This window comes from Gigantopelta aegis, chromosome 3 (genome assembly GCF_016097555.1).
Source record: "Gigantopelta aegis isolate Gae_Host chromosome 3, Gae_host_genome, whole genome shotgun sequence".
NCBI lineage: Eukaryota > Metazoa > Mollusca > Gastropoda > Neomphalida > Peltospiridae > Gigantopelta > Gigantopelta aegis.
The window spans coordinates 82158343-82181865 of record NC_054701.1 but is presented as its reverse complement, the minus strand read 5'-3'; the positions used below and the strand labels follow the sequence as shown (position 1 = coordinate 82181865).

Sequence of the window (23523 nt, the reverse complement as noted above, 5' to 3'; positions counted from 1 at the left end):
TTTGCCCCAATTGTTTTTTGAGGTAAAATGTCAAGGTTGATAGACAACGACCAAAGATGACACAACACCTGTGTTCGCCATTGTGTGCAGAGTCAGTACAGCAAACAGACAGCGGTACTCGAGACTAATACCTCACCAAACAAACCAAGTCAAGCTGAGACCAATCTGCCAGCTACATGAATATTTAATAACACACAGAACACAGGCCAATGTTTACTGCTGAAATTACCTGTAAATGTCAAAAATCTCTGACCAACACACCTTTTTCGGCAGGCAACAATGAAAGGAAAAACAGGTGGGTGTCAGGTACTAATGCTGTGTGTTTTGATCCACTTACATGGTTGAAAAAAACCCACACAGAAACACTGCGAGTTTACGTGGGCAGTTGGCTTCAGTTTTGGTTGCTGTATTCATATCGTCTATCACAGTCAGTCATACAGAAAGCAATTGCAAGAACAAAAATGCAAGTCTTTGAATTAAGTTACTCAAGCTTATGAGCCAAAGGATTAACTGTACAGGTATTGAAAACCTCGTGGGAAAGTTTTTCTTCAAAGGAATATATGATGAATGAGAAAAAGTGTCAGGGAATAAAGGAATGTGGTATGTACTGATAAAATGGCATGTGAATGGGTACCAGGATAAAAACACAGACATCCGATATGGTATCAATACAGAGATAGAAAAACACGAACAAACACTGTAATACATATCATGCATGGTAGGTGTCAACTCCAACCACGGCTATAGGCTGCACTAAAGTCAAGGTGATAAATGCTGTGCCCCAAATACAAAACATAACCAAGCCCCAAAATACGCATGTCAAAAATAAGAATGTCCCAATAGTACAAACAATGCCAATGGTAGACAAAATATGAACCTATTTTGAAATTTTTAGATGCTGAAATTTATTTGCAATTTTAATATACCCTTTACACTGTTTTGTACACTCTGTTTTAATTTAACATTTGAATTTTGTTTCGACTCCCAAAAACCTACGTATATTTTGTGCTGGGGTGTTGCTAAACATTCATTCATTCATTCATTCATTCATTCATTCATTCATTCATTCAATTCAATTCAAGACATCTCTCCTCAAAACAACTGAAATGTTAGGGGTTTTTTAAAATTAAAAGAATATGAAATTTATTACATAAAATCACCCCACCCCCACCCCCCACCATCGCTAGGTATAGCTCTAGTTAATACACTATTGTGTGATCTTTATTACAGCATCAAAAATGCTGCATACTTCCTCAAGTTTTGGATTACCCATCCCAAGACAGCACGTGTCATTGCTAGTGAATATTTGCAGCAGTCCTAGCGTCAACTGTGACAGGCCGAGTGGCCTTGGCAACACTCATTAGAAACAGGACACACCACTAGACAGAAGCCGGGACGATGTTTTTACAACTCCCGCTTGAGGACGAAACAGTTCAAACACACATACACAGTGGGTTCTTTTTATGGACGCAAGCATTTCTCTTTGATCATGTCATTTTCTAAAAATAATCTGGAATGCCTGCACTTCGAGTATGGTAATTAGAAAATATTGAATGCCTGCACTTCGAGTATGGTAATTAGAAAATATTGAATGCCTGCACTTCGAGTATGGTAATTAGAAAATATTGAATGCCTGCACTTCGAGTATGGTAATTAGAAAATATTGATTGCCTGCACTTCGAGTATGGTAATTAGAAAATATTGAATGCCTGCACTTCGAGTATGGTAATTAGAAAATTTGAATGCCTGCACTTCGAGTATGGTAATTAGAAAATATTGAATGCCTGCACTTCGAGTATGGTAATTAGAAAATATTGAATGCCTGCACTTCGAGTATGGTAATTAGAAAATTTGAATGCCTGCACTTCGAGTATGGTAATTAGAAAATATTGAATGCCTGCACTTCGAGTATGGTAATTAGAAAATATTGAATGCCTGCACTTCGAGTATGGAAATTAGAAAATATTGAATGCCTGCACTTCGAGTATGGTAATTAGAAAATATTGAATGCCTGCACTTCGAGTATGGTAATTAGAAAATATTGAAGTCATAAAAGTTATGTCTATATTTAAAAGAAAAACTCCCAAAAGGTATCCAGTATATTATGAAATATCAGCATTCTTAACATTTAGTGAAATCCAAATAAGTGACATTTATTAATTGGATTTATGCGACATAAAACTTTAGCGAGGTCATCATATTAAACACTAGCCCATTGGGCTATTTCTCGTTCCAGCCAGTGCACCACGACTGGTGTATCAAAGGCCATGGTATGTACTAACCTGTCTCTGGGATGGTGCATATAAAAGATCCCTTGCTGCTAATCGAAAAGAGTAGCCCATAAAGTAGTGACAGTGGGTTTCCTCTCTCAATATTTGTTTGGTCCTTAACCATATGTCTGACGCCATATAACCGTAAATAAAATGTGTTGAGTGTGTCGTTAAATAAAACTTTTTTTTCTTTCTTTTTTATTAAACACTAAAAAAAAAAAATAAGCTGAAGTTGTAGGATCAGCTGAAAAAATACTTTTGATCAATTTTGAAGTTAAGCAGCTTACAAAGAACTGAAATGTAGTAGAAAATTGCAGCAATGTGCATGCTAACCAACTATTGTTGTTTACTATCCATTTGGTTTAATCAATAGCATGTAACCATTGTTGTGTGTTTAGTTTATCAACAAGAAAACAATCCCACAAACATTCTACAAAACAGTCCATTGTGCATCTTTAAATTTAGCATCATGAAATACTAGTGTCTTGTCAGGCTTTTTGAAATTTGCTAACATTTCGTGACTACAGGCTGGTAGGTACAGAGACAGTCCAGTACTAGCTCCAAACCAGAATGAGTTCTTAAGGGCTCAATGGGTAGGTGTAAGGCCACTACACCCTCTTCTCTCTCACTAACAACTAATCCACTGTCCTGGACAGACAGCCCAGATAGCTGAGGTGTAAGACCACTACACCCTCTTCTCTCTGACTAACCACTAACAACTAACCCACTGTCCTGGACAGACAGCCCAGATAGCTGAGGTGTGTGCCCAGGACAGCGTGCTTGAACCTTAATTGGATATAAGCACGAAAATATGTTAAAATGAATCATATTTCCAAATTAATTAAAAAAGCTTAGTAAGAATTCTGCCATAACAATTTTTTTTATTTTTTTTAACTGCCAAACAAACTTTAATAATTTGATCAAAGATAATGTCAAATATATTTTAGGATTATAATGCTTCATATATAAACTTTTAATAGGTTTTACCATCCAGATGTATGGCATATGAACAGATTAATCCAGAGTCTATTGTACTGGCAACATGCAACTTGGGATCATCCCTATGATATTTATTATCAATTGTATTTCATCATCAATGCGTTCATTGTTGCCGGTGTAGCACAAAGACATAAGTATTATCAAGCAGCTTTTAACTGCTTATCTAATCTCTTCCTGGTGGAAGTAAATAGCTTCAAAATAAATAACATGCAAGGCAACCGGTAGTTAGTGATTGTCTTTAAACACAAAGAGTAGTTAGAACAATAGAATCCATTGTTGGTTTGGAAAGACACTACAAATATCTGTCTCTACAACTAAGGAAGTATGCTGAAAACAGAAATATTTTTTGTATCTACAAATATGTACCTTATGTAAATATTATGATTAATTTACCATAAATTAACATTTTTCAATTCTTATTTAAACTGGACATTCATGCATACAAAAGGTAACAAAGTAAATCTTGATTGATGAATATATTAGTTTTTTCAATTTCTTAATGACATTTATATAGTTACATATTTCTGTAAGCTTCCTATTAAACCTGGGCCTGAGCTTAGACCTAAATAAAAAAATTGTGTGTTATCAGGAACCCAACCCTTGATGTACGTACCCTATATCTAGAAAAATGTGGCCAACCTTCCCCTGCCCACTACAGACCCTGGTCAGGCTGCTTGTGCTCTATTTGTCAAGTGCGGACAGTACCCATTCCCACCACCCCAACCCATTTCCAATCCTGGACACCTGCACCCATGACAGGCGTGCACTACAACAGCTTGCTCTGAATGTGCATGTAAAGCTATATGACATGACCTGACCTGACATGGGCTGGGCCTGGTTTCATTTCATATACAATCAAACTGTGTTAAGCAGCTACCAAAGAGATTATCAAAAAATTTGTCTTTTAAGACAGGTGGCTGCTTAATACAGGTCAGTATATACTGTATTAGATGAGTTGAGAGAATAAAAATGTGACCTCTTCTAACAAGTGGCTGCCTAATACAGGTGGCCACATAATACAGGTGGTCACTAGAGCCGGTTTGACTGTATTTAGTTTACATTAATGCTGCTCTTATCATAACAACTTTGACCTTATGCTCACACTACGGGTTGGACATTTTTCCCCCCTGTAATTCATTCACCAATATGTGTACTGAGGCATTATTAAATACCTGGTTTCATTCATTAATCTCTTTCACATGGACTTGCAAACTGTAATGACACAAAATCCTCAAACCACCACAAACAATCAAAATCACATTAATATGTCACAGCCACATATAATATTATATACACTGTAGGATACACTCTGGTAAAAAAATGAAAGATAATGTTGTAATGATCTGAATTAAAGCACTGTTAAAAGTCTTATCATGACATTTGTCATCCACAGAACAACCCCTGCCATTGCCCACAGCAATCAGCAACACCTTCGAGATTGCAGAGGAGCTTTTAATTCTTCATGGCACATTTTTTATGCTGTGGATTATATTCAATTGTTTATTCCACAGCATGTGTTTTGCCAGTCATTTTCTTAGCTGAAAGACTGGGTGGGATAATAGCCCAGTGGTAAAGCGCTAGCTTGATGTGTGGTTGGTTTGGGATCGATCCCCATTGGGTTATTTTTTATTCCAGTCAGTGCACCATGACTGGTATATCAAAGGCCATGGTATGTGCTATCCTGTTTATGGGATGGTGCATATAAAAGATCCCTTGCTGCTAATAGAAAAGAGTAGCCCATGAAGTGGTGACAGCGGGTTTTCTCCCTTAATATCTGTGTAGTCTTTAACCATATGTCTGATGCCATATAATCATAAATAAAATGTGTGTTGTTAAATAAAACATTTCCTTTCCTTTCCATCGGTGGGCCCACGACTGGTATATCAAAGGCAATGGTATGTGTTATCCTGTATAAAAGATCCATGGTGCACTGGCTGGTATGAGAAATAGCCCAATGGGCCCACTGATAGGAATCAATCCTAGACAGACTGCACATCAGACGAGCACTTTACCACTGGACTACGTCCTGCCCCAATATAAAACAGATGCATTGAAGTACAAAATAATAAAAAAATTCAAAATCGTATCTCTGTACAATACAAGTAAAAAGGACATTTTGACTATTATTTCTGCTTTCATGAACTGACATAATGTAGAATATACTCACCTTAAAATATATAATATGCAACATAACAAGCTTAAAACCAATACATTGTCTGCCGGCAGAATATTACTTTTACAATTGAGACACTGTAGTACAAATAATTCATATCCTGCACATAATTATGTCACTGATTATTGGAAGCAATTAGTCACCGGGGAAGCTCTAGATAATTAATAAAAATCAATTTATCAAAGGCAATATTTTGAGTTGATACATTTCAAAACCCCCAGCTGCTGAACTGAAGTATTGTATTAAAAATATGACGTATTTATTATTCATTCAAAGAACATCTGTGTTTTGCCGTTATCCAGAAACGGTTACAGTCAATGAATCATCATAGCAGTTCTGAGAAAAAGTCTTCACAAAACAAAGAACTTTTGTTTTTTAAAACCTAACAAAACAAACAAAAGAAAACAACTATATAATATGTTCTCCAAAAACAAGTGTGTCTTAATATGAAATTTAAGATAATTAATTATTAGATGAAAATGAATATATATTACCGGTAATAACAAAGAAAAAAGTTCTGATATAACAGAAAGAAGAAAAATGTTGTTTTGTAAGAAATAAAAACCATGAGATGCCAGAACAGTTTTATGTCAACAGATAATAGAGTAAGACAGAGGAACTGTTTTAAATCAATAATAGAAGCCAATTATTTTGAACTCATTATGAAAAACAGCATGCATGACGAAATAAAAATGGCCCTAGGATAAAAATAAAGTCAAAACTACAGCAACAAAAAAAAAGAAAAAAAAAAAGAAAGAAAAAAGAGGTCAAAACTCCAAAAGCAGTCTATTCTTGTTATGTTTTCCCCCTAACTTGTCAAATGTAGTTCAGTGCAACCTGTTTAAACCGGATCACGGTGGGGACCTAATATTTATCTGATTCAGACAGGATCCTGTAACAGCCCAAAATATAACCCCAACCAAACTATACCCGGGGTTAAAGTGGGCTAGCCTGTTTTATACCCCTAATCCTAACCCTCATTTTTTATTACTAACCTGTATACAAAATAATAATAATAAAAAATAAATAAAAAACGCTTTGAAAGAAAGCAACTATTGTTTTCATAAAAATAAAACTATCACAGAGTAGTCATTTTAGAAGATATTTTGTTATTCTCTGGCCCAAAATATATAAATGATGATGGAAAAAAAAGCCTCTGGACATTGAAATATAGACTAGAGAGGTATATTATATACTAGCCTGTTTTATACCCAAGGGTATATTCAGGGCTAGTCCCATTTATAATCTGGGTATTTTTTTGGCTATTACACCGGTGTTTAGGGAGTCACATTTTAGAATTTAGAAAATTCAGGACCATAAACGTGGCCAGTTTTAACAGGTTTCTGGTTTGTTCAGGCTCTGGTTTACACAGGTTTCTCAGTACAAACTAACCTGTATAAAGCAGCCAGCTGATGAAAGAGGTCATTTATTTTATATTTCCTTAAGTAGCTACTTAATACAGATTTTAATAAACCACGTTGAAACTATATACATATTTTTCTGACTAACAATTAATACTAATACTAATAGATTAAAATTTTATATAACCAGCAGACATGATTCATAATACTACTAGTATATTATTTTACCTATGGCTATTGTTTACATTACAATAAAAAAAAAACATAACGTGACAGGTAATTTGATGACCACTTCCTGTGTAATAAAGTGTCACTGATACTGTTTAAACAGCTGGTTATCTCTCGTTATCAGGTGCTTGTTATTTGTCAGGGTTACACTGTACCACACAGATGTGCCCAACATGTACAACTTCTAGTTTATCATATACCTGAATGTATGGTACACTGGTGTACCTAACATGTATAACCTCTAGTTTATCATACACCTGCATCTACAGTGATGTATCTAACATGTACAACCTCTAGTTTATCATACACCTGCATGTACAGTGACATACCTAACATGTATAAAAGTTTATCGTATACCTCTAGTTTATCATACACCTGCATCTACAGTGATGTATCTAACATGTACAACCTCTAGTTTATCATACACCTGCATGTACAGTGACATACCTAACATGTATAACCTAAAGTTTATCGTATACCTGCATTATGGTACACTGGTGTACCTAAAATGTACAACCTCTAGTTTATCACATACCTGCATGTTTTGTTTTGTTTAATGACACCACTAGAGCACACTGATTTATTAATCATCGGCTATTGGATGTGAAACATTTGGTAATTTGGCATATAGCATTAGACAGGAAACCTGCTATATTTTTCCATTAGTAGTAAAGGATCTTTTATATGCACCATCCCACAGTTAGAATAGCACATACCACAGCCTCTGATATACCAATCGTGGTGCACTGGCTGGGATGAAAAATAACCCAACATGCCACCAACAGAGATTGATCCCAGACAGATCTCACATCAAGCGAGTGCTTTACCACTGAGCTACTAACATGTATAAACTCTAATTTATCATATATACACACATACATGTATAGATATCTGTATCATAGTGGGCAATTAAGAATGTATACTAGAACTTAAGAATGTATTACTTACAGCATTTTGAATATTTCAAATTAATTTAATTAAATTTAAAAAAAAATATAAACTTAATTAATTAATCCAAAATTAATAATAATTTAATAATGAAAATGTACAAAAAATAAAATAATAATGATGTAAAATTTATTACTAATATAAACTTAATTAATTAATCCAAAATTTATTTCATTAATGTCTTTTTTGCATGATTTAAATAATTTAAAAAATCAATACATTTAACAATACACCAAGTTTCATTGATTTAGGACTTACAATTGATGAGAAGCGAAGCTAAACATGAAATTTTACACTGAATGAAAAGCAAACATTGATACTGTCGTCACCGCAGGTAAAAAGGTAACATCTATGTCTCACCGTTCAACGTCACTAATAAAGACAGACAGAAATAGACTGTTATATTCATGTCACACTGCCAAATAGGTGTGTCTCTATTTACTTTACATACTCTAGTTTATATTCATTACTCAATAACATAATGTTTAATCTTAAAATACAATGTATATCTTTCAGAATCTACAAGTAACTACAGTGAAAATCCTCTAAACCGGACACCCTTGGGACCAAGTAAAAAGTCCGGTTTTAAGGGGTATCTGGTTTAGAGAGGTTCTCTTTATGTACAGACATTTCAAAAGGGACCATGAAAAATGTTCGGTTTTGAGGGGATTCCGGTCCAGCTTTGCTGTTAAATACCAGTATATGACATTACTAACTACTTTAGATCTCACTAACTTGGGCACAATAGGAATGTTTGTCTTTTCTGAGTGCAGAAAGGTCGTTTTAGTTCAGTACTATCATTAACAGCTGCTGGAGAGTTGTCAATATTCACAAATACATTTCACGTTATTTTAAAGTAATTAAACTTAAAATTTCAGTAGTTTTTAAACTAAAATATTTTGAGGTCAGCATGTTTGTACTTAATTTGGGCATGATTATTTTGGGCCACCCAATAGGCGATATGTATTTTTGTGCTGGGGTGTCGTTAAACATTCATTCATTTATTCGAGATTATTTTGGGCATATGTTTATAGCCTCAACTTTGATAAAATCTAAAGTCCTGTTACTGTCACATTTTTGTCTAGCAACCACTGAAATAATGTCTCACATGGCATAGTCGTAAATATACAAGAGTTAGGTGGATTGGTATGAATGTATCTGTGTATATATACTTACAGGTCTTGAATAATATTCTGTGTAACTTTGTGTGTTACAGAAATCACACAATTAAAAAAATAGATATCAACATTTCATTAGTGAGTAATGTCATCGTTAGAGATGACAAAAATTAATTTGATTAAATATGAGAAATAGCATGGCTGGCTTTGTAATATATATATATTTTTATTAGGTAGTAGTTACTTAATAATATCCTCAGGTATTTGTTTGGGGGACTAACCCCCTAAAATTATCAGAATTATGTAAAAAAAACATTGTAATAATAATAATTTTACGGTGAAAAATGTACATCCTACATGTACTCTTTAAACTGCATCCAAATGCAAAATAACCCCCATATATATATATATATGTATATATGTAAAGGTGAAAGATTATCATACAAAGGTCAACACCCAACATTTTTTCATTAGCTCCACTTGCTAAAGTTACAGAAACCCTCTATTTGAAGATTCACCCTACGGATATGTACTATATATTTACATCAGAGAAACAGTTCTCAGTTTTTGTATGTGTATATATAGTATATACTATTTTTAATGTAATAAAGTTCATTTTATCTCACCTATAACCAAGTTTTATCAGCAGCACACCTACCAAATAAATGTTGCCAAATATCATACTTCCTGTGTTTTGTGAATTAAAATATTGTGAAGGGTATACACACAGAAAGATCAACAAACAGGCCATACACACGCCAGCTGTACTGGTATAAAACACTACGTAACACTTTCAGCACTACCACCAGTTACATGTATTCGCAGCAGACATCCACCAGGGGGGTAATAACTACACAGCAGACAGGAATCAAACACGAAACACTCACAGCTACGCAATGATTAAACACACCTGACAGCAACAACCACAGCACAGGTGGTGGGACACCCAACAACACCTATCAGCTTGTACACCGGCTCATCCCATAACATGGGCACTAAACCTGGCCTAATCATGCAGCAACTGAGCAGCTACAATCTGATACTACACCCATTGAATACAAGTCCGTATCACATGCACACTGGCAATATAAATCTGGTATTGGTAACACGTGTCGGTGTTCTAGCTACCAAACTATATGTTATTTTGAAACAAATATCCACCAAATACCAGTCAAAATGTACACACAAACATCACTTACTTAATCCACTCAGCTGGGATATTACATTTTTTTTTTTACAGTACACTCATCTTATGGTGGGTTCCCTAAACTAAATCTCTCAGGCGAACACAAATTTCCATTGAATTACAGTCCATACCACACACAAACCAGCAATCAATTTTTTAAACAACACACTCACCTTGTTATCAGGTACTCTAAAGTTAATCTTTCAGGACACAATTAAATCCACTGAATCCCAGTCCATATCACATACAAACTAAGATCAGAAACCTATTTCTTGTAACACACACACGTGCTGTGGTAGCAGTATATAGCTACACCAACAGCAAATGTTTCCACCAACACGAATATCCACTGAATACTATAGCATACGAGTCCTATAACACACTGTAGCGGTGTATATCTTACACAGGTGTCACAGTTGCTGCTACGAAACTAAATGTTCCTCTTCACGGATAACAGGATACTCTTAACAGTAGCAGCGTGTTCCACGATCACACCTAGAGACTGAAGAAACTGGAGGCGTATTCTACCAGTGCTCAGCTAGCCATCGGCAAATAAAACAAGAGAAAAAACAAACTCACTATCCAACTGTTGCATGGGCTCTTGGCCTTGTCGCTTTTCCTGTGAAGCAAGACTGACTGAACTGACTGCGACAGATAAAAGAATGCTGTATCTCAGTTGAGTCCAGCCAGGCCTCGAGCATGAATGGAGCATGGATCGGCCAATGGGGATCGGGCTAGCCTTGGCACAGGGCTCTCCGCTAGGGGTGGGCTCTAGTGGAGAGGTGTTTGTTGTTCTTCAGCTGTGAAGCTGTGGCAGTGTTTTGTGAGTTGCCAGTGGTGTAAAGGGGAGCAAAGTGATTCTTGATACAGCAGGAGATGGATTAATCTGCTGTTTGGGAACATCTTTGTGACTTCAGAGTATGGGAGGAGGTAGGGAAAGGGAGGAGGTAGGGAGGGAAAGGGAGGGGAGGGAAGAAAAGTGTTTCTTGATACAGCAATAGATGAATTATTCTGATACTAGTATTTCTGAGTTGATAATATGGAAGGGAGTAGGGAGGAGAGAGAAGTCAAGTGCTTAATTCAGTAGGAGATGGCATATTCTGTTAATTGTTAGTCTTTGTAAACAAGGTAGTAACCGGGGAACGGGGAATACAACTAAAATAAATTTTGTATTTGGGAGTATGTTCTTCCATATATATTTTTTTCAGATTTGTTTTGAGTGGATATGCACCATAATATAGTTTTCACCACACTACTTACAAAATAGAACCATATTCACTATATATAATTTTGGCAAAACCTATAGAACAGTGATTTGAATTTTGTATGGAGGGGCTATTAACACTATGCAATGTTCCCAACTACAAATATAAAAACAGCCTGCTCGTTTCAGCAGAGGGTAGGTAATCCACTGTCAGTTTATAAGCTCACTGTTTTGAGTTTAAAACACAAGGCAGACCAGAGTGCTGGTGTCAGTACGGGGTGGGTAATCCACTGTCAGTTTAAACTCACTGTTTTGAGTTGAGAATACAGGGCAGACCAGTGTGCTGGTATCAGTAGGGGGTGGGTACATTGGAATAGTTACATTACACACTGGCTCCTAACATAACCATGTCCAGCTGGGTGTTTCACAATGATAAAAGACACACCACTCTTTAAGACAAAGAAATTTAAAAACTAATGCATCAAAAATATTTAAAGTTGAATCAGTACTTAAAAAGTAGGGCTAGCTCAAACAATCATCAAATTTGCCAACTGCACAGTTTTTAAAAACAATAGGCAACTTTTATTTTATTTTGGCAAAATAATTTCATGTAATAATTGATATTTTGTTAGAAAATAATTGGGTTTTTGCCATTTATGAAGTTTATTAGATAATTTGGTGAAATGTTTTGCTTACCTAGAGCTAGTTCTGAAAAAGCAAAATAAAAATGTCTTAGCTACGAAAATTAAAATATTAATTTACCTACAAAATTATAAATGAAAAAAAAAGGTAGCTCTTAATGTGCATTTAACACAAACAATAAACCATGTAAGTATTACACAATTTTATTATTCAGGGGTGGAAATTGGTGAACTGTAAAAAAGAGGAAATCTAGCGGGGTCCAAGAAATTTTTGAAATCCTAGATTAAAATCTGTGCCATCTGACACATTTTGGACAAAAAGGACGATTAAAATGCAAGGAAACGCAATGTTTCATGAGAGGAAAACAGTGGATCCGAAGAAAATTTTCACCCGTGAATTTATTTCATAATAAAATCCTAATTTAGTAGTTTTTTTGTTTTTTTAAATTTTAATTTATGCACAAGCTAATTTGATGACATCCTATAAAAAGTAGTGATATATTACACTGAAGCAAGATACTGATCAAAGTACAAGCAGCCATTCTTATCACTGTCATATAATAAGGTCATTTCCCGTATTGCACATGGTTAGTACTGATATGTCAAGTTACATGCACTGGTTTTAACTCAGCACAACTTAGCATAATGAAACGTTTCGTTGGTTAAACAATTAAAGGCAAACAAAAGCTTTTTTTAATCCTAGACTTAAACACACACACACACAAAAATGTTTTGTGAACCTGACCCTATACCTAGAAAAAGGGGCCAACCCTTTTTTTTTTTTTTTACAATTTTGTACAATTTTTTTATATCATTTATTAATATGAAAATGAAAAAAGTATATACTGGTATATAACCTGTAGGAGTGAATTTAGGATAGGTTTAAATAAAAAATTTAAAGTCGATCTACTCTAAAAAAAAACATTTCCTGCCTGTTCCCAGTAACACACACGGCTAAATTTACGGTCTGTTTTTCTTAAATGCAGACCTGTGTTTAAGCATTGTAAATATATAAAGAAAAAACTATAGTTTTGTTTTTGTTTAACGGCACCGCTAGAGCACACTGATGTCAAATATTTGGTAATTCTGACATGTAGTCATCAGAGGAACCCCGCTACATTTTTCCTAATGCAGCAAGGGATCTTTAAAATGTACTTTCCCACAGACAGGAAAGCACATACTATGGTCTTTGACCAGTTGTGGTGCACTGTATGTAAATATATATATAGTCACATGTATGTAAATATATATAGTCACATGTATGTACATATATATAGTCACATGTATGTATATATATATATATATATATATATATATATATATATATATATATATATATATATATATATAGTCACATGTATGTAAATATATATATAGTCACATGTATGTAAATATATATATAGTCACATGTATGTAAATATATATAGTCACATGTATGTGAGACATAAACCGGCTTTGTAAATTCAGCCCACAATGTTTTGGCTCAACTCAGCTGCACATGACAAAGTGTCAGCTTCTGCAGTGAGCAACTAGGCCCACATCCTAACTGATTTAATTATACTAGTTCACATCCCACTGACATGGCAATGCATATTTAAAATAATGTAATTTAAATTTCTATCAAATTTCCTGTTATATCCAAAGATTAATTAGAATTTACATGCAAGCTTAATATTGCAACTGAGGCCTCAACTTACAAATTGATTTCTGTCAGGTATGGAAGACAACGTAGGAGAAAAAACACACATACAACCCACATCCACTACCCACTCCCTAAAATGCACAGGGTTCATTTCCTTTGTAGTTTTTCATGCTTTATTCAAGCATGCTGTCATGGGCACACAACTCGGCTAATCCGGGCTGACTAAGACAGTGGGCTAGTGGTTAGTGAGAGAGAAGTTGGTTTAGTGACCATACATCTACATTCTGACCCCTGGACCAAAATAACACTCTAGCTAAAATATAGCACCAAGATGGCAACAACTTTAACATCCTGACCCCTGTACGACAATAAAAAAAAAACTATATATATACAGTCAAACCTGTCCTAGCTGTCACCTGCCTTAAGCGGCCACTTTTTCCCCCTCCCAAACACTTTATAATGTAAATGCACCTGTAATAAGCGGTCACCTGTCTAACGAGGCCAGCGGCCACCTAAATTGGATCCCAAATCGCTAAAATACCTATTTTAACAACAGCGGTAAGGTGCAGCAAACAACCGATCTTCACACTTTCAAGAATACTAGTACCCATTCAGTCCCGACATCTCCACTGTGTATCAATTAAGAAAGTATGACTCTGGAATGCATCTAATTGCCTCTGGGCAGGCTACACTTGACATTTGTAAATTCACTTATTATGACAATACACCGCATGAAGTAGGAATGAAATAATTAAATGGAAAAAGAAAACAAACTTGTTGAGAACGGTTAATTTAGTACATTCCATTTGTATTTTTTTCTGCAGGAGACAAGTTGATTTATAGTTAACTGTGAAGCACACATCCGCTGATTAGCAGTACATGCAGACGGTAAAACAAGAAACAACAACAAATGTTTTAAAGACTATATATATGACAACCTGTACTCAGTGGCCACCTGTCTTAAATGGCCACTTTTATCTACTCCCTTGTGTGACCGCTTAAGACAGGTTTGACTGTATATTATAAAATAACATTCTAGCTAAATTAGCTAAATTAGCTAAAATATAGCACCAAGATGGCAACTTTAACATCCTGATCCCTGTATCACAATAATAAATATATATATATAATATATTGTTTAACAACACCACTAGAGCACATTGATTAATTAATCATCGGCTATTGGATGTGAAACTTTTGATAATTCTGATACGTAGTCATCAGTGCAAACTCACTACAATTTTTCCTAATGCAGTAAGGGATATTTTATATAGATTTTCCCACACACAGGAAAGCACATATCATGTTGACCAGTTATGGTGAATTGGATATAACAAGAAAAAAACAATCAGTTGAATGGATCCACCAAGGAGGTTTGATCCTGTGACACAAGCACCTAAAGAAAGCACTCAACCGACTGAGCTAAATCCACAATAAGTGAATACAATATGACACCAAGATGGCAACAACAACCTGCTTAATAATGAATGGACTACAGAACCATAAAAAAGAAGATTAACAGGTATCCACAAAATAGCTGCTAGTTGTGGTCTGTACCTGGAACTCATCCATGTACTAAGTTGTGATACAGTCTGATGATAACCTTTCCGCAGAAGGTCATCAGGCAAATGGCCAACAACACCCTGGGCCTGATAATACCGGTATTGTTCTTACACATATCTGTTAGACAGGGGCCAGGCACCAATGACTTGTACATTCCTTTAGACGCTAATGGCTGAAAACTAGCTAGCTTGTATGAACAGATAGTCTGCAGTCTCGTACATACAATAGAAGTTAATAGCAGAGAATTACCTATATTGTTTGTACAAATACATGTACAGTCTGAAGTCTGGTATTTTATACTATAGAAGTTATTAGAAAACTAGTTAGCTTGTATGTACAGTCTGCTGTTTGGTGTTACAGACAACAGAAGTAAATGGCGGAAAACAAGTTAGCTTGTATGTACAGATACAGTCTTAAAGAATGGGACAATCCAGACATTTGACCTGGTATGCATATTCAACGATATATAATACACATTATTGCTTAATATCAACAAGTATAATTGTATAGTTAATTAATAAAACGGTTAAATATGACGGCTATTATATAATGGGCACAGCCATTTTGTATCATCCCAGTGAATACGCCTTCTGGCGAGCTGGTGGTTACGTAATACCTAACGTGTCATGTCAGGAATGAGTCTTCGAACTGAAGAAACAAAACATACCTGATTTTTGCGGATGCATCGCAATATTCTGTACTAATAGTCATCCCAGTAAGCCAGCGACAATTATATATTATTTTTAATACAAAATAAACCACCATTGTTAAAGTGTTGAAATAACTGTATTATGGTTTGTACATAAATTAACCCACGTACTAAAATAATAATCGGAGTGTTTTCTTAGTTAATTGGTATTTTCTTTCCATGGCCTGTACCTGTGGTTCCTGATTGGCAGGTATATACTTAGATGGTCTAGACACATTAAAAAGACGTACCTCTTTTATTAAAAATCACAGGGTATTGTGTTTTAACCGCATGGACACCCCTCTGATCGTAATCGATCAGCCATCCTACTTTATTACTGTAAGTAATTCTGTAAAACCTTTAAGTCTGATATTATATACAACAGAAGTAAATAGTAAAAACCTAGCTAGCTTATATGTACAGATATAGTCTTCAGTTTGATATTATACGTATACAAGAAACATTAATGGCAGAAATCCTCCTACCTTGTACAGTCTGCAGTTTGATATCATATACAACAGAATTTAATGGCAAAAAACTAGCTGGCTTGTATGTATGTATATGTATGTATATGTATGTATATATATATATACACACACACACACACACACATACACTCACACACACATATACATACACTCACACACACACACACATATACACACTCACACACACACACACACACACACACACACACACACACACACACACACACAGACATACATACACAGTCAAGTATAATATTATACACCATAGTAATTAAAGGCAGCTTGTTTGTAAAACTACAATTTTCATTCTAATATATACCACCAGTGTTTCATACTGGTTTGACACACATTTCATATAAAATGTGACATATATACACACATATTTATTTCAATAAAGCTATTCTGGCCATTAAATATCCAATCAATTAATATATTATATCCATAAATATTAATACACCTGGCTTAATTACTTGATTACCTGCTGACCAAAAATCTGATAAGACTTAACAAAGCAGCAATATTTACCACAAACAGCTGCATGATGGAATGGCCAGCCCCGTTATCTATACTTCCTGCCTCCCTATCTATTTATCAACACTTGCTCTGCACACGTCTGAATGCATGCAATTTCCCCGATTAGTGCAGACCATGGTAAATGAATGTTTTATTTTGATCACACTGCTCACTGAATGACTGTGTCTGATGGAGTCTAGGACGGTGATTGACAGATGGCATTGTGTGTCCATCAGGCAAAAATGGAACAGATAAAATAGGCTTGATTCTCTGGCTAAAATAGCAATTTGTAATGTTTTCTTTGTAAGGTCATCTGTTGTGATAATTTTCATTGTGTTATACACACACACACACACACACACACACACACACACACACACACACACACACACACACACACACACACACACACACACACACACACAAATACACACACTGTATACACAGTGCCAGTGGAATTAATATTCAGTGATTCTTTGCTTTTAAGCAAAAAGCATAGCCCATAGCATTGGGTTTCCTTTCTCATTATCTGGGTGGTTCTTAACCATATGTCCAATGCCATATAATCATGAATAAAAATGGGTGGAGTGTGTTGTTAAATAAAACATTCTCTCTCTCTCTCTCTCTCTACCCCTCTCTCTCTCCCCCCCCCCCCCCCCCTCTCTCTCTCTCTCTCTCTCTCTCTCTCTCTCTCTCTCTCTCTCTCTCTCTCTCTCTCTCTCTCTCTCATATACAAAGATATTAATAAACAAATATTTATTAAATCAATTGTGATTATACTATATTTACATCCAAATAAATAGTAAGACAATTTTTTTTAGTCTTTATACTAAAAAATAAACTTTAAAAATACAGTAATATTTTTAAAACAGTTATATGGTTAACAAAGCAAACAAATATTTTTGCTGGCAATATCAAAAAAAAAAACCATAGGAAAAAATCCAAACATATTTACTCACTTATACTGTATTTAACTAAGTAATTAGCATACAAATGCATTATTTGTCTGGGCTGTCAAATGTATGTAGGCCAGCTGAACAATTACTCATGTCAGCTATGAAATGTCTGGTATTTCAAGAGATGTTAAAAAAAGTAAACTATAAAACATGGGTTGAATTACATCAGCATACGTGGGTGACACTAAGATGAATAAAATTACCCTAATGTGCCAAAGAAGCCAGCGGGCATGCCATGTTCATACCAGTTGTGAAACGTAAGGTTTTCGCAGTTTAATAATTTGTGTAAAATGAAAGGTTGTGGTATGTGCTTTCCTGTCTGAGATAATGTGTATATAAAAGATCCCTTGCTGATGTTCAGAAATAACAGCCTATATGGCAGAAACAGTCAGTTTCTGGTCCGTCAACATGGGGAACGCCTTTTTTCATCCTAAACAATTTTCTTAGGTCAAATCAAACTGAAATTATTTACAAAAAAAAAACATTTTTGTAGGGGATGGGACAGACTACAGACAAAATTTTAAAATATGCATGTGTTAAACACCAAAAAGACAGTTTAAAATTTGCGTAGGTGTGAGTGAAAATATGTTCTCTTAATTTCTTGAATGTCATGTATGTGAAGTGCATGGAATGGAATACAATAATGATTTAACAATAACGCAGAAGATATTAAAATGGTACTACTATCATTTAGCATGCTAATTAAAAAATTAGGTCCACAGATAGGATACATACTGTAGATGGACAAAGTCCACTCCTACCCATAAAGCAGAGATCTTTCAAATGCATATTTCCATAGACAGGACAGCACATACCATATTGATCTCTCACATTTCAGGCAAGCACTATACCATGGATGCAGCGGGATGTAGCCCAGTGGTAAAGTGCTCGCTCGATGTGCGGTCGGTCTGGGATCGATCCCCATCAGTGGGCCCATTGGGCTATTTCTTGTTCCAGCCAGTGCACCACGACTGGTATATCAAAGGCCGTGGTATGTACTACCCTGCCTGTGTGATGGTGCATATAAAAGATCCCTTGCTGCTAATCGAAAAGAGTAGCCCATGAAGTGGCGACAGTGGGTTTCCTGTCTCAATATCTGTGTGGTCCTTAACCATAATATGTCTGACATCAAACAACCGTAAATAAAATGTGTTGAGTGCATCGTTAAATAAAACATCTCTTTCTTTCTTTCTACCATGGAGCTACATCCTGCCCTCTTGAAGTGCACGCAGAAGCTATAAATCCTACGAACTGTTGCACCTCAGGCATGTGCTCTACCACTGAGCTACATCCCACCCCTATGAAGTGCACGAAGACACTATTGATCCTTCAACCTAATCACACCTCAGGAAAGTATGCTCTACCACTGAGCTACATCCCACCTCATGAAGTGCACATGAAGTGCATGAAGACACTATTGATCCTTCGACCTAATCGCACCTCAGGAAAGCATGCTCTACCACTGAGCTACATCCCACCTCATGAAGTGCACATGAAGTGCATGAAGACACTATTGATCCTTCGACCTAATCGCACCTCAGGAAAGCATGCTCTACCACTGAGCTACATCCCACCCCCATGAAGTGCACGAAGACACTATTGATCCTTCGACCTAATCGCACCTCAGGAAAGCATGTTCTACCACTGAGAGTACAAGGAGACACAACAGGACATGACATGAATATGATCTGAGAGCTTCAATACAAGACCCTCATCACTTAGACATCCTAGACTTGTAAGACGATCATGCATGATGTCGCAACATGAATCGCCTCCTACAGTGACTGTAGGACAATCGAGCCATGTCAATCCACTGAGCTGATTACAGTCAGACAGCTAACGAAGACAGCGAAGACAACAGCCACACAACGGCCACATTGGAGTAGCTGTAGCAGATGGGAGAGGGCATTAAACACAGCCTGGAGGCTCCTGGTGGTTCTTAGAGGACAAAAACCTGCCATAGAACACCTGCTCACCCCTCCAGGCAGAAATCAAATGTTATGAGAAATATTGAATTTTTGAAGCTTCCGTTGAGTGCACTGACCATAATGGTTTTTAATTTATGGCCAGCACCATCATTAATTTGATCCGTTTCAGTCGAGCTCGTGCAATAAAGGTACAGAAAGTGATAATTATTTATTATTAAGGATAATGGGATTTCAATCAAATAGCATAAGGCAGGTTATCTGGTGTGCAAAATAGTTATTTGCATTTACAATTTTTTTTTTTTTTAATTATTATTTTTTTTTTAAATCAGTTTTTGTTATCAAACACTGAAATCACCAATCAATTGAATGAAACTGTCCAACTAAGTGCTAAGAAAGAAAACGATGCTTAAGGACGCAATCAGTTTTACCCTTTTTTTTGGTTGGAATGGGCAATAACCGAATGAGTCATCTGATTTAAGTCTATTGTTTAACGACACCACTAGAGCACACTAATTAACTAATCATTGGCTACTGAAAGTCAAACATTCTGACATAGTCTTCCAAGAAAACCTGCTACATTTTTCCATTAGTAGCATTAGTTTTACATGCACTTTCCCACAGACAGGACAGCAAATACTACAGCCTTTGATATACCAACTGCACAATGCTATTCCACTTCAGAAAGATGCTACAGCTACCACCGAATTACAATATGCTTTGTGAAAAAAAGAAATGGAAGCCTCCAGTTACCTACAGTTCAACAGTATTGTTTGTCTCATGGTTACCGCGCTGTCTGCATGATACATAAACTGGCAGTGTATATAGCAGCTAGTTGCTAATCTATTTGGCAGGCAATTGTCTTGCTTGGCAATTTGGTCCTATGACACCTGCATTACTCAATCTACCAACAGCAAATTCCTCAAATTCTGAACAACGCTTTCAAAAGGTTGTGCATTACCACTTGGGGTGGGGACAAATTAAATGGGAGATACTCTTGGTATGAAGAACATAAAAAGAATATTTACATGACATAACAAAATGGATTACTTTTCAGAAACGGTATTCTTCTTCCATGCCTACAGCATGTTTGTAAGTAAAGAGATAAACACTTGGCTTAAATCCAGTTGTAAATTGAACAAACAGTTGGTGGAATTATTTCTGTACTAAAATTGAAAACTTGCCAGGTGAAATATTCTTAAAAGATTGGGTGAGAAATATACAAATGACATGTGAGATGGTAATGTAAACAAGTATGTGACAGCTATTTTACTCATTTAAAAAAAAGTAACAATGAGAACAATTACAGTATTAGAGGTCAGTTCATTCTTTTTGTGAAATATTATTAATATATTTTTTTTATTAAAATTAAGTCTACAATCAGGAAAGAAAGAAAGAAATGTTTTATTTAACGACGCACTCAACACATTTTATTTACGGTTACATGGCATCAGACATATGGTTAAGGACCACATTGATATTTAGAGAGGATACCCACTGTCACCACTTTATGGGCTACTTTTTTCTATTAGCAGCAAGGGTTCTTTTATATGCACCATTCCACAGCCCTTGATGTACCAGTTGTGGCGCACTTGCTGGAACGAGAAATAGTCCAATCAGCCCACCAACGAGGATCGATCCCAAACTGACTGTGCATCAAGCAAACACTGTGCCACTGGGCTACGTCCCGCCCTCTACAATCACACCATATGAATCACACTCAAGATGAGGAGTTGAACATAGCCCAAACTGCTCATCAGATTAATGGTCAGTCTAGGATCAATCCCCATCGGTCGACCAAATTGGGATATTTCTCATTTCAGTCTGTGTTCCACAAATGATGTAATAAAGGCCATGGTGTGTACTATCCTATCTAGGGATGCTGCATGTAAAAGAGTAACCCATTGTGTGGTGCAACTCCTGCATATTGACCACAGCAATCGACAATGCCATGGAGATTGTTGTGAAGGTTTTAATTCTGCATGGTATGGGATTTTTTTGCTGTGCTCTATATTAATTTAAAATTTTTTTTTCCACGGCATATATTTTGCTGTAGACATTTTCTTAACTGCAAGGGTTGGTAGTGGCAATGGATAATCTCTCTTATTATCTGTGTGGTCTTTAACCATATATGTCCAACGCTATATAACTGTAACCAAAATCAGCTGAATGCTTCATTAAACAAAACATTCCTTCCTTCTTCCTTTGCATTTAGATGATGACTCGTCGATGAGTCTGATGTAAAACTACACTTCATGAGATGATTTCCATGATTCATAGGGAACCAATGTATAAGATCAAAAAGCCTCAACTCTCCAACATTTCTCTAAAGAATCATTTGTACAATTCATACAACGCTTGATCTTCCAAGCCAGACATAAGCACCATTTACACACAAGATACTAATTCCTAATCAATATAACATGGCCAACAGCAAAGCATTATTGAAATCTGTGACACTAAGAAAAAACTTTCTGCCTTCGATTTTAGCGACAAAAAAAAGAAGAAAAAGGAACCTGCTTAAACTGCATGCACTTGACCATTTGAGAGTGGATAAATCCTCAAGTTTGTAATCATCAGCTTCAAGGCAACCAAGGAATCAAGATCAAGGTGACGAAGCAAAAATATATATAAAAAATCTGGTTGCAAAAAGACCAAGTCTGCTGCACTCACATGGCAACTCTAGTGTTAAGTGTGAGTTTGTACAGCTGCAACTTGAGGAGGACATTAAACGACATGATCAGGGTCTTGTTAAGTCAAGCAAGTTGTAGTACTTGGATCATATTTTTGATAAAAAAAGAAAAAGGAAGCATCTCGTGTAATTAAATTATCATGCTCAATGGATATCTGGAACTTCTAACAAAGTGTCTTGAGAACTCATTGGTTCACGAAGGGGAGAAAAATGAGAGAAGAAAATGCTATCCTTAAAATTAATTACTTCACTACTCCATAATTCTGGGGAATTAAATGTCTCACCTACTATAAAATGTTTTTCAATGTACTGTGATGAACATCCATAGGTGCAACAGTAATCCAAGTTTCAATGACCTAGTTTACAAGACACTGATCTAAACATAAAATGTTAATGCAAAGGTTGAGACTGTCACCTCCATCAGTAAAGTAATACCTATGCCTTTCTACTTCATAAAGGAGAAATAAAAATAATTAATCAGTTCTTGCTGCTTATCTGTGCTATCTTTTTTCTTATTTTACTAGACAATCGGAGAAATAAACATTGATGAAATGATAAATTTCTTCGTTTTCCTTTTTTATAAAAAAAATTTTTAAATAAGCAAACAACAAAAAAAACATCCATTATTAAAAAAGGTAGATCAGGTTACTACATGTAACCAGCTTCTTTTAACGGACGTGCCCATTCATCAAACAATTATATTTGTTCAAACATCATTTTTACCAGCTCTGCATGGTTGACATATTAGTTTTGTCTCACAGGTCTACATAATCCTGAAAACTCTGCCGTGAATTATTTTGTATTAGTGTTCTGCCAAAACCGAAAACCCCGTAATATAACATGTACATTAGACAAATAGATGCCATCCATTACAACATTTCACCGGGCACTCGCTTCCTTCTAGCCTGCCTCTAACTCATGGCATTGA

At 35.7% G+C, this 23523-nt stretch overlaps 1 protein-coding gene across 5 annotated transcripts in view; it reads right to left on the bottom strand.

Annotated features, from left to right (window-relative positions):
- The window catches only part of LOC121369165 (plexin-A4-like), a 250532-nt gene that overhangs the window by 184750 nt on the left and 42259 nt on the right, over nt 1-23523 (bottom strand). Inside the window, exon 1 of one of the 5 annotated variants that reach the window (XM_041494066.1) lies at nt 10457-10894. The exons of the other annotated variants lie outside the window; for them this stretch is intronic. The gene's annotated coding sequence lies outside the window, so the exon portion shown is untranslated. Of the gene's footprint in view, nt 1-10456; nt 10895-23523 lie in introns of those variants that run through there. 5 annotated transcript variants of the gene reach the window in all.